This window comes from Haliaeetus albicilla, chromosome 4 (assembly GCF_947461875.1).
Source record: "Haliaeetus albicilla chromosome 4, bHalAlb1.1, whole genome shotgun sequence".
NCBI classification, from domain to species: domain Eukaryota; kingdom Metazoa; phylum Chordata; class Aves; order Accipitriformes; family Accipitridae; genus Haliaeetus; species Haliaeetus albicilla.
The window spans coordinates 33,530,941-33,544,703 of NC_091486.1; the positions used below are offsets into that span (position 1 = coordinate 33,530,941).

General features: G+C 35.3%; 1 protein-coding gene across 4 annotated transcripts in view; it reads right to left on the bottom strand.

The window, feature by feature from the left end:
• Positions 1 to 13,763, bottom strand: part of SLC39A10 (solute carrier family 39 member 10) — a 93,858-nt gene that overhangs the window by 28,705 nt on the left and 51,390 nt on the right. The gene's annotated exons all lie outside the window — the stretch shown is intronic.

Consider the following 13,763-nt stretch of genomic DNA (forward strand, 5'->3'; position numbering starts at 1 on the left):
GATCAACAGAGCTCCACATTTCTATAGGAATATGCTGATTTTCATCAACTGAGGATTTACAATGTTGAATGTTACTTAATGTGAAGAGCAGGTTCAGGATCTGGAATAAGCAGTTAAGGTATGTGCAAGACAAATGAAAGCCCTGGGAGAAAGATGAACTTATATATGCTTGCACAGAAGATGGCAGCAGCAGATAAGTACATGCAGCGTACTGGAATGCTCTAGCAAATTGTTCAGTATTTCTTTAATGTCAGTTTCTCAGTACTGAAAAAAACATCTCAAGTTTAAGTAAAATTCAGTTACTGAAAGGATACTACTTTTGTAGGTAAGACACCTTTTCTCCCCCTTTGCCACATAATGGTAATATAACCAGAACAAGCAAAGTCAAATTATTCTCATTTAAACAAGCACGATCCAGACTAAAATATCTCTACCAGGAAATTCATGACTAAAGCATGATCATAATCCTTTTCACAACCTCATGATCTTTTTCATGTGACTGTCTCATACAATACTACTAATGCATTACTTTGAAACTTTAGTCATGCATCCCTAATTGTGGTGTTTAGCTTTGAATGGTACCTTTTCTCCATGCCCTAATAGTTAAAATCGCTTGTAACCTATGATCATGATTCATTGCTGAAATACAAGAGCTCAGCATTATCAGACCAATTTCAAAATCAATTAGATGTCTCACTATTTTCAGTTAAAACAGTAATAACCCTAGCACAATATTTTTAATCTTCTATTATATAACCTTCTGTATCTTCTATTGCAATTCTTGTTACAGAACAAAGATGCTTACAAAACAAACATACCCATCATAAAAAGTCTCAAACAGAACAACGATTAAGAGTTGATTATTTATTTGTTTCTTTTTAAACAAGCTTCATTATTCTCCAGGCAATTATAAATAGCTGTCATCTTTAACCTGTCAGGCAGTATTTGTATGTGTAAAATACCGGAAAGCTGAAGTCCAAATTCTATACATTTCAGTGGCACAGAATTGTATATAGCTGATCTCAAGACAAGAACATTAAGACTCTCGAATCCCTTCAAAAGAATATGGAAGGACAGCCTGAGGACAAGGCCACAGCAAAGTTGAAAAAAATTCTGCCTATTACTGCTGTCAGCCTTTGCCTTATTTTATTCACTTACTTGATCCCCTGCTGCCTTCCCTCCATAGGCTGGTGATGGTCAGGCACCCAACAGGGGGAGACAGGAGGGAAAATACCTAGCTGTGTGTTGGGCAAGAAACTACAGCACCCATAGGCGAGAGCTGGAAATAACAGCACCTACTACATTTCCTTGAACTGCAAACAAGAATGACGCAAGTCATTCAGGACCCACTCAGGCAGTGGGACAACCCCACCCCAAGTCAAGCTGCCAAGTTAGAGCAAACATGTAAATTTACAGTGGTTAAGATAAATAGTTCTGCCACACCAACGTCTCAGAAATCCCACACAGTGCTGCCAAATGCATCCCCTCCCCTCCTCATTCATCAATGCAAGCAAATCATTCACACTAAACGCAGTACTGATTGCATATCTGTATGCAAGGTTTTTAAATCAGAGGCTTGACGTCAAAGTACCTGAGCAGTACATTAGCAGAGTTGCTTTTTCTATATGGAAAACTCACAGTATCTCTATTCTACACCATTGTCTGCCTATGGTGTTTCATCTATTAAACTAAATGCACCTCTGAAGAGAGTTGGCTTTTTTTTTTTTTCCACAGCCTTTTTCATTCAATTTCCCTTGGATTCCTGATACTTCTCCACAGCGCCTACTATTTCAACTGTTTGTCTTTTACAGCACTTTATTTTTGAGAAGACTTCATTTAAAGCCTAGAATATGAACATGATTTTGGGGGACATTTTTGTTTATTTATCACCAACTGCTTCGCTGAAACTAGAAAACCAGTTTGATAGTTAGGCTTTACTTAAAACCAACAAACTTTGATTCAAATAAAGTGGTCATACAAAATTCAAACTTAGTTCAAAGTCACATCTATCATTTTAGTGTTTGCACCCCACATACTACAGCATTTTTTGTTAGTGTACAACGCTGATTAGAATATTTTAATTGCCCAAGTTTCTTCCCCCCACCCTTTTTCCTGTCTGCTCCTAACAATTTTAATAACCTGAAATATTTTAACACAACTGCACTGGATTTCTCCCCTTCCCATTCTCCTTCCCAAGTTATTTTAGTTTCTTTCCCTTTTTGTTCAACTTTCTTTCCTTGCTTTCTCTGAAGAAAGTTCTGCCTTTTTTTTTCTATCTGCAGAAGAGATCTTTGAAAAATATCTTTGACTCCTCTAAGCAGTTAGTCAACTTGAATGCCACAATGAGTAAAGTGCCTTAGCAAGACTTCATGGGCAACCTGAAGTTTCACACCAAACAAAAATACCAAACACATGCTTCAGCTAAGATAAGAGAGAACTGACAAAGACAAAAGGTGTTAAAAATAAAGACAAAGCAATATTCTTACCAAACTAATATTCTCTGTTCAGCACTGAAAAGTTAAGCACTTACATTACTCATTTCTATTAAGAACTGCTCAGAGTAAAAATGGCAATTTTTTTAAAAGAGAAGGGAAATATTTCGTGAAATAAAGCTACTGGCCACATAAAGACAGTTTTTCTTACAGTTCCTGAAAATTTAAATTCTTTCTTATATTACAGGTATTTATTCCAATGTATATGCAGGAGAGATGCCTGCAGCCCCCCACCACTTCCACTGCAGCAACTGTGTAGTATTTCATACCAATATTCAGTTCAAAAAAAGGCTGGAATCCGAAAATCCAAGTGAACCTACTCTTTATTTCCTAAATTTCAAGTTTTTAACAAATGCTAGAATATAAAGTCCTATTAATCTAGCACACATTTTTAAGATAAATTATTTTTAAAAAATTACTCATGTGAAGTTAATATATTGCTGTTACTGAAAGACGCTTTAAGAAAGCCATAAAAGCATTGAATTAAATAATAATCTCTTTTTGTTTTATCAGTCTTAGGCTGACATTAGCTTCTGGGTATACAAATAAGAACACATGCTACAGATCTAAAAAGTTACAATTTTCTAACTTTAGTTCTCACCCATCTCCTGTATTTTCTTCCCTCTTCAATTTCAGTGAAACGGGTTTGTGGATTTAAGTAAAACTCATTCATTTGAAAATCTACAGCCCAGTAGGAGGGGCACGTTGTAAGAACAGACCATTAACTAACTGATCCAAGCCATATTTGCTAAGTTAATACCAGATAAGACTTAAATAGTACAGAAAGCATTTATGCATAACCGAACACACCATGAAAACTTTTAAAATCTGAAGTGTGAAGTATTTGAAATGCCAAATCCCAAGCATACTAGAAAATGATCCTAAACTAATACGGTAGCAATCTACTGGCTCAGTTATCCAGAAAGGGGCATTTATTTTATTTTGAACAGAAAAAGACTGGACAGCCTTCTTCAAAAGGAAAGTTATCTGTAAGAAATTGCTGAATACAGGATCCTTCTCAGCGCTCAAAAGAATACAAAATTATCAAAGCAGTTGGTAGTTCTGCTTACCAAGAATTAATTTTGTCTTTCATATATAAACCATATGCAGTCTATAAAACACTATTAATGCACAAAATTTATAACTGAGCTGGTTTGATTTTGTGCCAATATTCTACTGTTCAGTTAGGTCCTATTAAGATACCAGTGCTTGTAAGAATGAAGTACTTGAAAAGATGAACTAGTTACACCTGCATTTTAGTATTTTATTTTTCTACTGAAAGTAAGCAAATGGTTTTTTTAGAACTAAGGCTGAAGTTCAACAAATATTTTAAGATGGTGTTGCACTTAAAGCAGCAGTCCTGCACTCCCCCACTGCTTCATTCCTTCATTCTCATTCCCACAAACCCATTTTTGAATACCAGCACATTTGTTTGCTGATCTGTTCACTGTGCAGCTGTACAACTAGATTCTGCTGAAAAATAGCCTAGAAAAAGAAAAAAAGATTATTTTCAAGACAGATTACTTTTCCTATCTGGTTCACTGTGCAGCTGCACAAACACCACAGTCCACACAAAGAGAGCAACCTTGCTTTTGGTGGCAACACCAGCTTACAGATTTGGTTGATCTGCAGCCTAAAAGAGTATTTTGGCTATAGCACAAATAAAACAACTGGCCACCTCAAAATATACTCAAGTAACACTGAAAAAACAGCAGTGGACAAATTTCCTGTTGAAAGCCTTTGGAGACCAATTTCTCCAACTTCCCCTTCAACACAGAATATAATAATGTTTGCAATAAAGTGTTGAAACAAGTTGCAGTATTTTTATTCTTAACTTAAACCACTATTTCATTCTTGTGCTATGTTAAAATACTTGCTGTATGTTAAAAGGCATTAAAGGCATATCTTTGATATGTATTTAATTCCCACACGATTACAATAAAAACCCCTCTATCACAGCTACAATCCAAAAAGGAAGTATGCATGTCTACTATTAAGCTGACGACTTCCCTCACTTTTTTAAAAAAATAAGTAATAATTTACAAAAGCTATCAAGTATAAAAGTCCATTGAAAAACGGGACTAAGGGGTGTTTCTTTTAGATGTGCTACGCCAAATTAGTGCTTGATGGATGATTATTATTAAAGTCCATTTCTAGAATTTAGGTTGCAAATTTTTTACTTCACTACATATACCATTGATTCAAATCTGTATTTTTTAAGTAGATTTAATTAATGAACAACCATTGCAGACTTTTATAAGGCCCTCTGTCAACATGCCAGTCAAATTCTTCGTAGCAAATTCATTCTGTCAGAGTACAAACCAAGAGAACTATTACTCTTCTTAGGCACAATACAGCCTTCTTTTCCCATGGGTTTAAAGGAAATTTGGGAGACAACAGGCAGCTACTGGAACCACTCACGTCTTGAGTTAGTGGGCTCTCAGAGCTGTCTTTGTTCAATAATTGCGGGAGACAAGAGTGTTCGCAAAGAAATCTCGGCAGATGAAGAAATAACACTTAACCAGTTTGATGGGACATAAAATAGTTGTACATATTTCAACAGGCAGATCCACCAAGAAAATGCCCAGCTGAACCAAAACGTGTAACTTCCATCACATTCCAAGTAGGACCTCAACAGAAGTCATGACATTGCCTAGCTCTCATTTATTTTAGCCAAGATTATTGTTAAAGATCTACATGGCTACCCATTACAGGTCTGTGTGATGATCGAGGCAACCACTCGAACTGATACAAATACTGATTGGCTTCAAAAATCACTCACCATGATCTACTAACCTTTCTTAACAAGCTATTAAAGCAACTTTGAAGGGACACAATTTTGAGGCAAATGAATAAAAATGTAGTATTTAATACCCAATATTACGCTTATTGCAAGATTAGAGACAGAAAAGGGGAAAGGAAGCACAATCCTTAGAGCCTTAATCTAAAATGCAAGCAGAGATGTCTTCTTAGCCAATCAAATAAAAAATACTGATGGGCTAAAACTGAAATCTCAAAAATACCATTATGTATATGTACTTCCCTATGTCCATCACCTCAGAAGTGCAGTACATTCCAATAGCAACACAGACAAGCAAGGATACATACTACGTAAAGTGAGACTGCGTTACCAGTTTTTCTAAAACTACATTACAATTAGATATATCTAACCTAGACTACGTTGTGTAGCATTATAATTTGATCTAATAACAGTTGCTGGCTTTTACAGTAACTATAATTCAGTACATTCTTCTTCTGGTACCTCTCCTGAAATATGGATGCTCCCCTGTCATTTTCCTTGAGCGTCACTATGTCTTCTTCCTTTCATTGTAATTTTAATTATAAGGATTTTCTGGACTAACTGCTGATTTGGTTCAATACTATTGTGGTCACCATCCTTCTCAGGGGGATCACTCGGACATTAATGTTTCCTATGTCACTCCTTGGATCAGTGACATCTTTCATCTTCATTGATTATTGTCTCCCCTTGCTACTATGGTTTTCTTCATTTTACATACTTCTATTACTTCTCAAGGCTCTAATTTCTCTAACCCACTTCTGTAAAGAAAGAACACTTTTCATCAGGAACCCACTACTTTTGATACATCTGTCAATTTTAGTTAATAAGCAAGTGAGCCAGCTTCTTGTGATTTTTCCAGTATTAAATTTTAAAATTGTTTCTACTGTTATACTATGGTACAAGAAACAGTTTAAAAAATAAAGAAAAAAAAAAAAAAAAAAGGAGCTAGTTGCTGTCTCTAACCTTTAGCACAAGTGATCAGTAAGTATCTCTCGAAACAAATCCAGTGAAGAACAAGACCATTCTGACTAATCAAGAGGCATGTTCTGCAAAGGGTGATGTGAAATATTTGTAGTTTTTCTCTTTTTGATGAACAGAAATGGTTTGGCAGCCCTACCACTGAAATTATGGGTTATCAAATTTCTCTGAGAAAGTTGTTTTATGCTCTTTGCCACCAACAGCTGAAACCAAATGAGAACTGGACTCTACCTCTAAAATCAAAGGGTCAATAGTCGGTTGTGACCGTTATTTTACAGGTTTAACTTAAAAAATATTTAAATTCACAGAATGTAAACATGGTTCTGTAACAAATAATTTATTATTCCATGGATAGTGGAGTCAACATTTTCTGTTAAAAATATCCTCCCTCCTTCCCTCTCTTTTTGCTACTGTAATTGACAGTACATCATCCCCTTCCAGAGTCTGCTGAGCACATCATAGTCATATTACAAAATACATAACTGTGATCAAATTAAAGCTATACAAAGTAAATGCATTATGTGATCGGGGTTGCACATCTCTTCTACAAAATTAAGCCAATTAAAACTACTGTATTTCAAATAATGTGTTTAACTAATTAACAGACTACAAAACAGACTTGTGGTACAAGATAGCTTAAACGGCCAGGGTAAACTGACAGAAATCTATCAAACTGATACACATCAGCAAAATTAAAATCTACTGGAAGAACCAGTTAATAATCAAGGCAGTTACAGTCCATCTACACCTCCAAACTTATTTTTAACATCTAAAATAGCTCAGTTTAAAATATCATTAAACATAAACAGCATGAGAGTTTAATCCTGAGAACAGACATACTTTTGATTCCAGTTAACCACAGGTGAAGAAACCTAAACATTTGTGGGCTGTTAAAAGAGTCTGAGGCTTTTCTTATTTCTAGATGCACAACAGTTTCTTGTGAGACCTCTAATCCTCTTCATAGTAATTTAAGTTTTTATGATATCTAGTCACTAGAATAACATGCTGTCTCCTAGCAGGCCACCTCATTGCCAGGTTAAGTTGAAATACTTCAATAAATAGGTTGGCTCTTTGGCACTCAAACCTATATTTGGCATCCTTATCCAGCTAATGCTATACCACAGTACCTGATCAGAGTTTTCAATACAGGGGGAAAACCTATAACCTGATGCCTGAATAATAAAAGTTGAAATACCCCTTTTTAAAAAATTTGGCATGGCTAACAATGTATCTTACTTTTGGCCAACATAACTGTATCCTCAAAGCAAAGCATAACAGTGAAGCAAAAATACTAAAAAATATTTTCCTGTCTGATAAGCTAAATTCACTATTTATAAATTTCTGACTAAACTACATGTACTTTCTAGTATTCAGCTTTAACTCTGATAATGTAAATGTAATTTTTAAAAAGTATATTAATGGTATTAGGACTGTGAGGTAGAAAAGTTAAGGATCTCGCTTTGCTTGTCAAGATAAGGAAAACGAAAGTAAACCCTAACTGCATGTGCAGAATAGAAAACAGCAGAGCACATGAGGTATCAGTTCAGTATTTCACCATTATTCAATCACTGCTTGGAACTACTGCACGACATATTTGATAAGATATGGACAAAAATTCAGCAAAAAATGTATTTTTTCATAGTTAAAATACATTCCTTTTATTTGAAGAACAATGTACTCCTCTCAATGTTTCACTTTGAGAATATTTTGTTTATAAAATGTAATTAATCCTTTGCCTTTCATGTCCACATTCTCAATTTACTGCTAACAATTAAGATAATTTATTCATAGAAACTCTCAGAATTTTCCCTAAAGAAGTGACAATTTGCCATTTTCAATTTTATTACTATTTTAAGAACTCAACAACAGCATGTTGTCTTATTCCAAAACACCATTTTGATTTTGGCCGTAGTCCATTAACAAAAAAAACATTAAAATATTAAATCCATATATATTTTTCAGGGGTTCTTGGCTTAAACTATACCGCAATTAACCTATGCATAGGTGTTCCTATGCATCAAAGGCTAAAAAGTACCATAATAAAACACTCTTCCATTAGACAAATGCAGCCACTTAGCACTGACAAAACAGCAGTTTCTAGGGGGAATACAAGACAAAGTATGGTCTTCAAAGACAGTGAAACTATTTTTACATCGCCTAGCATAACTGTTTACTGCAATTAATTTGAACCACAAGGTTTGATACAAAGAAAACAGAAGTAATAATAATTTGCTATAATTGCTGCATTCTTACTAAAGCATCTCATCTTAATCCATTCTTTTAAGAGTTGGCATAAAACCCTCATATTCCTCTCCCTACTATTGAACATACATAGTTAGCAAAAGCCAGCATGAGAATTTTTGCCCAGAGCCACTAAAAATGAACTTCTCCTGGGACTCTGTACCTTACTCTGCAAGATGCAGATGCATAAATTTAGACTACACACTTTACAAAACTTGATCTCTTACCTGTCGTACAGAGACAGTAACTGTGTAAAAAAATAAGTTTTAGCATGGGAGGAAATTTAGGCTGTTTTGCTTTGATAACACGCTAACAAAATAAAAGTCTAGAACATATTACAAGCATTAAGAAATTAGCTATGGGCATATTACAATAAAAAGCTAAATTTTGTATATACATCCTGCTGCAACTACTGTATATTTACTGAATATATGGTACAAGTCTTGAGAGCAACTGGACAATTCAAGCACTGTTAATATAATACAATGTCTCTGCTAGACAATTGCCTCAAATGCAGTTCAGAACAGGAATGACGGAAAGTCCATTCTGTTTACATACCATATGAGACATCAAATAAATGGGAATATTTTATTTTTAGCATAAAAATGTAGCGATGCAAGACTACCACATTATTTGGACTGCAGCCAAGTAGCATATTTCTTAAGATTTAATGTAAGCTAGTACAATTTAGAACTGTAATTTTAGGCTCAGATATTGTCTTCTATAGACAGACATTCAGGTCAGCAATAAATAAAATGCTTCTATGTTCTGCAGATAGAACTAGCCAATAAATGTAGCCTAAATGATATGGCTTGCATTTCATGGAGTGAGAGTACTTATCAAGGTAGTGCAGCCCTGATGAAAAGAGCTCTTTCTTTACAGGAATGGATTACAGAAATTGCATAGAGCCTTGAGAAGTAATATAATCATCAGTTAAAACATAAGAGTATGATATTCCACTTGATGGTAAAGAAGCTCTTCTGGACTGCTCCGTATATGATATGAATGAAGTAGTGCCTACAGTGGCAAAATCAGACTTAGTTGCATACCTACTCATTATTCCCCCTTACATGAAACATCAGTTGTGGTATTATTAGTTATTTTGCAAGGCGAGTTAAACTCAACTTACAGCTGTACAAATGACATATGGTTACTACCATGAACAACCTTAGAACCAGTCATCCTGGGATACAGTGCTACTCAGTCCTACTTAAAATGCAAATCAATATAACAAAGATAAAAATATTACTCAGAAAATATCCACATCAAGAATCACATTGAGTAACGCCCATTCAGGGAGACTACCTGGGAGATTACATGCATTTTTTCCTTTGTTTTGCTTTGATACTCCAACCTAAGTATGGCTGCACACTATCATCAGCAATCAGCTGGGTTAGAAGAGGAACTATTTATAGATATCCAATCACCAGCTGTAAATCAATTATCATTTACAGTTATCCTTCAGAATTCAAGGTATTGTTTTTGTCCATTAATAACCATCACACTGCAGTAATAAAAATGCAGCTGTAATAAAAATGCACAAAGATCAATTTATGAATGTGGTACAAGTCAGGTAGGTAATCTTGAGATATCTCTCTTTACATATAAACTGTATGACAGCATCTATTTGGAATTCACATTTTATTACAGTGGTCTTTACTAGGAGCTGTGATTGGAAACCATTTCTAAAGCATTTATAACCTACATGCAGAAACACTGCACAAAGCCTCTGTTGCGTATATTTACAATTTTATGCAAATCCTGCAATCCTGCATAAAACTTCCTTCGTACATTCTTAATCTGAAGGGCTTTCTATCTCACATATGCATTTTATCTTACAAAAAAGACTAAACACAGGACTTCATTTGATTAATGAGTTTCAGACATGATCATAGCTGTTCATTAACTTCCAGTATTATGCAGACTTTATCTCAATTCTAGATCGGTTTAGCTACCTAATATCAGTGACTTCAAAAGTAAGTCTCTTTGTCACTTAAGCACCAAACTGAATGCTTACAGAATACAATTTTCTGTACCTATTAACAGTTCAGAAGCTATAGAGCTCTAATTCCTCTCTAGTTAATGTTCCACATTTTGTGCATACTTGATACTTTGTTTAATACTGAGATGATGTGACTGCCAACACAGAAGAAAAAGAGGGGTAAGTTTCTACAGCAAGCTTCATCATAAGACTACAGATGTACTCCTCACAAGGGAAAACAAGATTTCTCTTAGGACTGCTCTTCAAAAAAACCAACCCCCAAACCCACCCAAATAAAAAAACCAAAATCAAGCCCAAAGAAAACCCCCTAAAACCAAACCTGGAGATTGATTTTATTAGTTTTCACTGCCAAAAATTTCTAATAAACACAAGCAAACTGATCCACAGCTTGCTAGGTTCATTTTGCTGATGTTCAAGATTTGTTCAGGAGTACTTCTTACTCTGTTCATGTTGTTCAGAACAGCAGTAATGGACAAATATACATACATTCAGGCCCTCCAACAGACAATGCAGTATAAATTCTGTAATAGCTCCATCTGTTTTAGTAGCAATCTAATTCTGCATTAGTAAAACCAGCAGATTTTCTTCACTCTCATCCTACTGCTTTGGAAAGCAGCAAGCTATAGAAAAGGTGATAGTCAGATGAGAAAGAAGCTCCTAGGTCATCAAAAGCTGAGAGAAAAGACAACAGCTGAGTCATTCCTCCTCTGCAGCAACTGACAAAGTCAGAAAATGGAAAGAGAGAAGATGAGGCAGCACAATGTGATACCCAGAAGATGAGAACATTTCCAGCGTAATGAACTGTATCCCCCAGCATGGTTACAACACCCTGCATAGAATTTCAACATCCCTTCTTCTCATAAGCTTTTGAGACCGACATCAGGAAAGCATCATCTTCCCAGTCTTTCATGCTGGCTTCCAGCTTTTTGGGTATTAAAACCTGTAAAGGATTTGGATTATCACGAGAGGTAACAAAGCACAAGTGACTTCAAACAACTATTTTTTTTAACTTCTTTACTCCTCAGATTCCTATCACTTTAAAAAACCTGGAGAAATGGCACTGATGCAATAGCACATAAGATATTATGAACAGGTGGACTGATGCAGCGCGTACCTTTCTTTCCTTTAGATTACAATGTAGGCAGGACATGGTTTCCAACATTTCAGTCAGTTTTTGAAACTTAGAAAGTTTGGGTTTTTTTAGCTTTGCCTAATTGGTACATATTTCCTTACCAGACTTTATTAGGTGTATTTCAAATAATATCTCAGTTGCCATTTCAAAATGACCTAAAACCAATCTAAATTCCTTCTGCATCAGGTGTTACTTCAGGCCTTTATCAGCAAGCTAAAATTACTAGTTCTCATTTAAGATAACGTCAGTAGCCCACCCCCAAAGATGAATACTCTTCATATAATTGTTTTAAATGCTCTCTAAATTAAGTTGTGACTCCCACAGAAAAACAGGAAGTTATACTGATTTTCTTCACATTGGGACAACAGAAATTGCTTCCTGAAAGGCACAAATTCTTGGGTGTTCACAAAACTCTCCCTGCACCTAAAGCTCAATTCTGTGAAAAGCATACCTACACAAGGAAAAGAAGAACTGTGATTAAGCTTTCATTCTCTGAAACTTCTACCAACATTTTTAAATGTGTCAAGAAAAAAGTCAGGGTACATTCATTTGACAGTTCTGAAAACACGCTATAAAATAGCACATGTTCTGACAGTTGACAGTCAAACTGTGAAGAAAATGGAATGATGTTTTCTTGTTCTGCTATTCGTTTTCATTGTTGACACATGCAGTTACGCCTGTCCATCCCTGATTCTGTAGAATAGTTTGTAAAGATGCCACGATCTTTCCACTAAGTTTCACCACAGTTAAGGACCAAATCCTAACTTACAGGAAAACTTTCATGAAGCTTAGCTTTCAGGCAGCTTATGTAGTTTTAATTCCGTAATTCCATCTGATAAAAACATGTAACTGTTTTCCAAATCCAGACTGATTTATCTTATCACTGATTCACCAAGTGCCCATCATACGTTTAAAATAAACTTCCATTTCTGTAAAAACTGTGACAGAGACAGGAATAACAGTCATTACAATAGACACAATCATATCAAATGATGTTAAAACTGGACAGCCAAAGCAAACAAGTCCAAACATACCTTTGGGACTACATACACCTAAGCTTGAAGTCCATGTGATCTGGGCACTACTTAAAAGTTTCTTCCTACTTGACTCAGCCATTGCTTTGCAGAAAACATATCACGAAGTATCTAAATTACAGTTGCTTGACTTACTTGGCAAAGACCACAAAGGAAATCTATGCCAGGTTGGATATATTCATTTTTCCACGCGTATACATTTATCTTACTTGTTTAAGTCAAACTACACAGAAAGTATGTATCTTACAAAGGTTTTCTACTGAATATTCAAAAGGAATGGTTTATTTAACATATAAGGCCTAAGTACCATATGCACTCATCACCTCCCACTGACTTTTCACGATACAACTCTACAAGATGGATACCGTTACAACATCACATCAAGCTTACTCTGAGATCACTAATTAAAAAGGAGTATTTCCAAGCACTGTAGTAGACGAAGGTCAGCACCAGGATCTGTGCTTTTTCACATAAAGTAAACTTTCTGGAACACACCTGAATTACCCTGATGATCCAATTTCACTAGATTTTTTTTTTTTTCTTGTAATGGGAGAAACAAACATTAAGACCACTAAACCTGTGAGCATATTTGTGCCATTTTAAACAACAACTTTTCTGTAATTACACGTTTTATGACTGGATACCTACTCCAAACTTACCACCTGGTTTTTACTTAAGTCAACCTGGAAAGCACAAAGACCTACATGAAAGCAAGGAATATTCATTAAAACAAACCTCATTATTTTGGAATTATTTTTTTTAATGTAGTTAGAATCTCCTTTCATGTTGCTTATTCCAGATAGGCAATTGTGTATGATCCTTCTACATCCACCTTCTGTGGACACTAAGGCACATCCCCCTATGGAACTGCCACCATTAATCTCATAAAACATACACAGTTAATTCAGTCTATATGTAGGCCCTATTCTCTTTTAAAAAAGATTGCATGGCTGCATCCTTTTTTCCTCAAAAGTATGTAAGCGTTGAAAGCAGCTTAAAAAGAAGCGCTGCAGGACAATACCACCGATTCTATTTTAACAGTTATTTTAATAAAAATCTAGTTAGGGAAGTCAATAGTCACGCT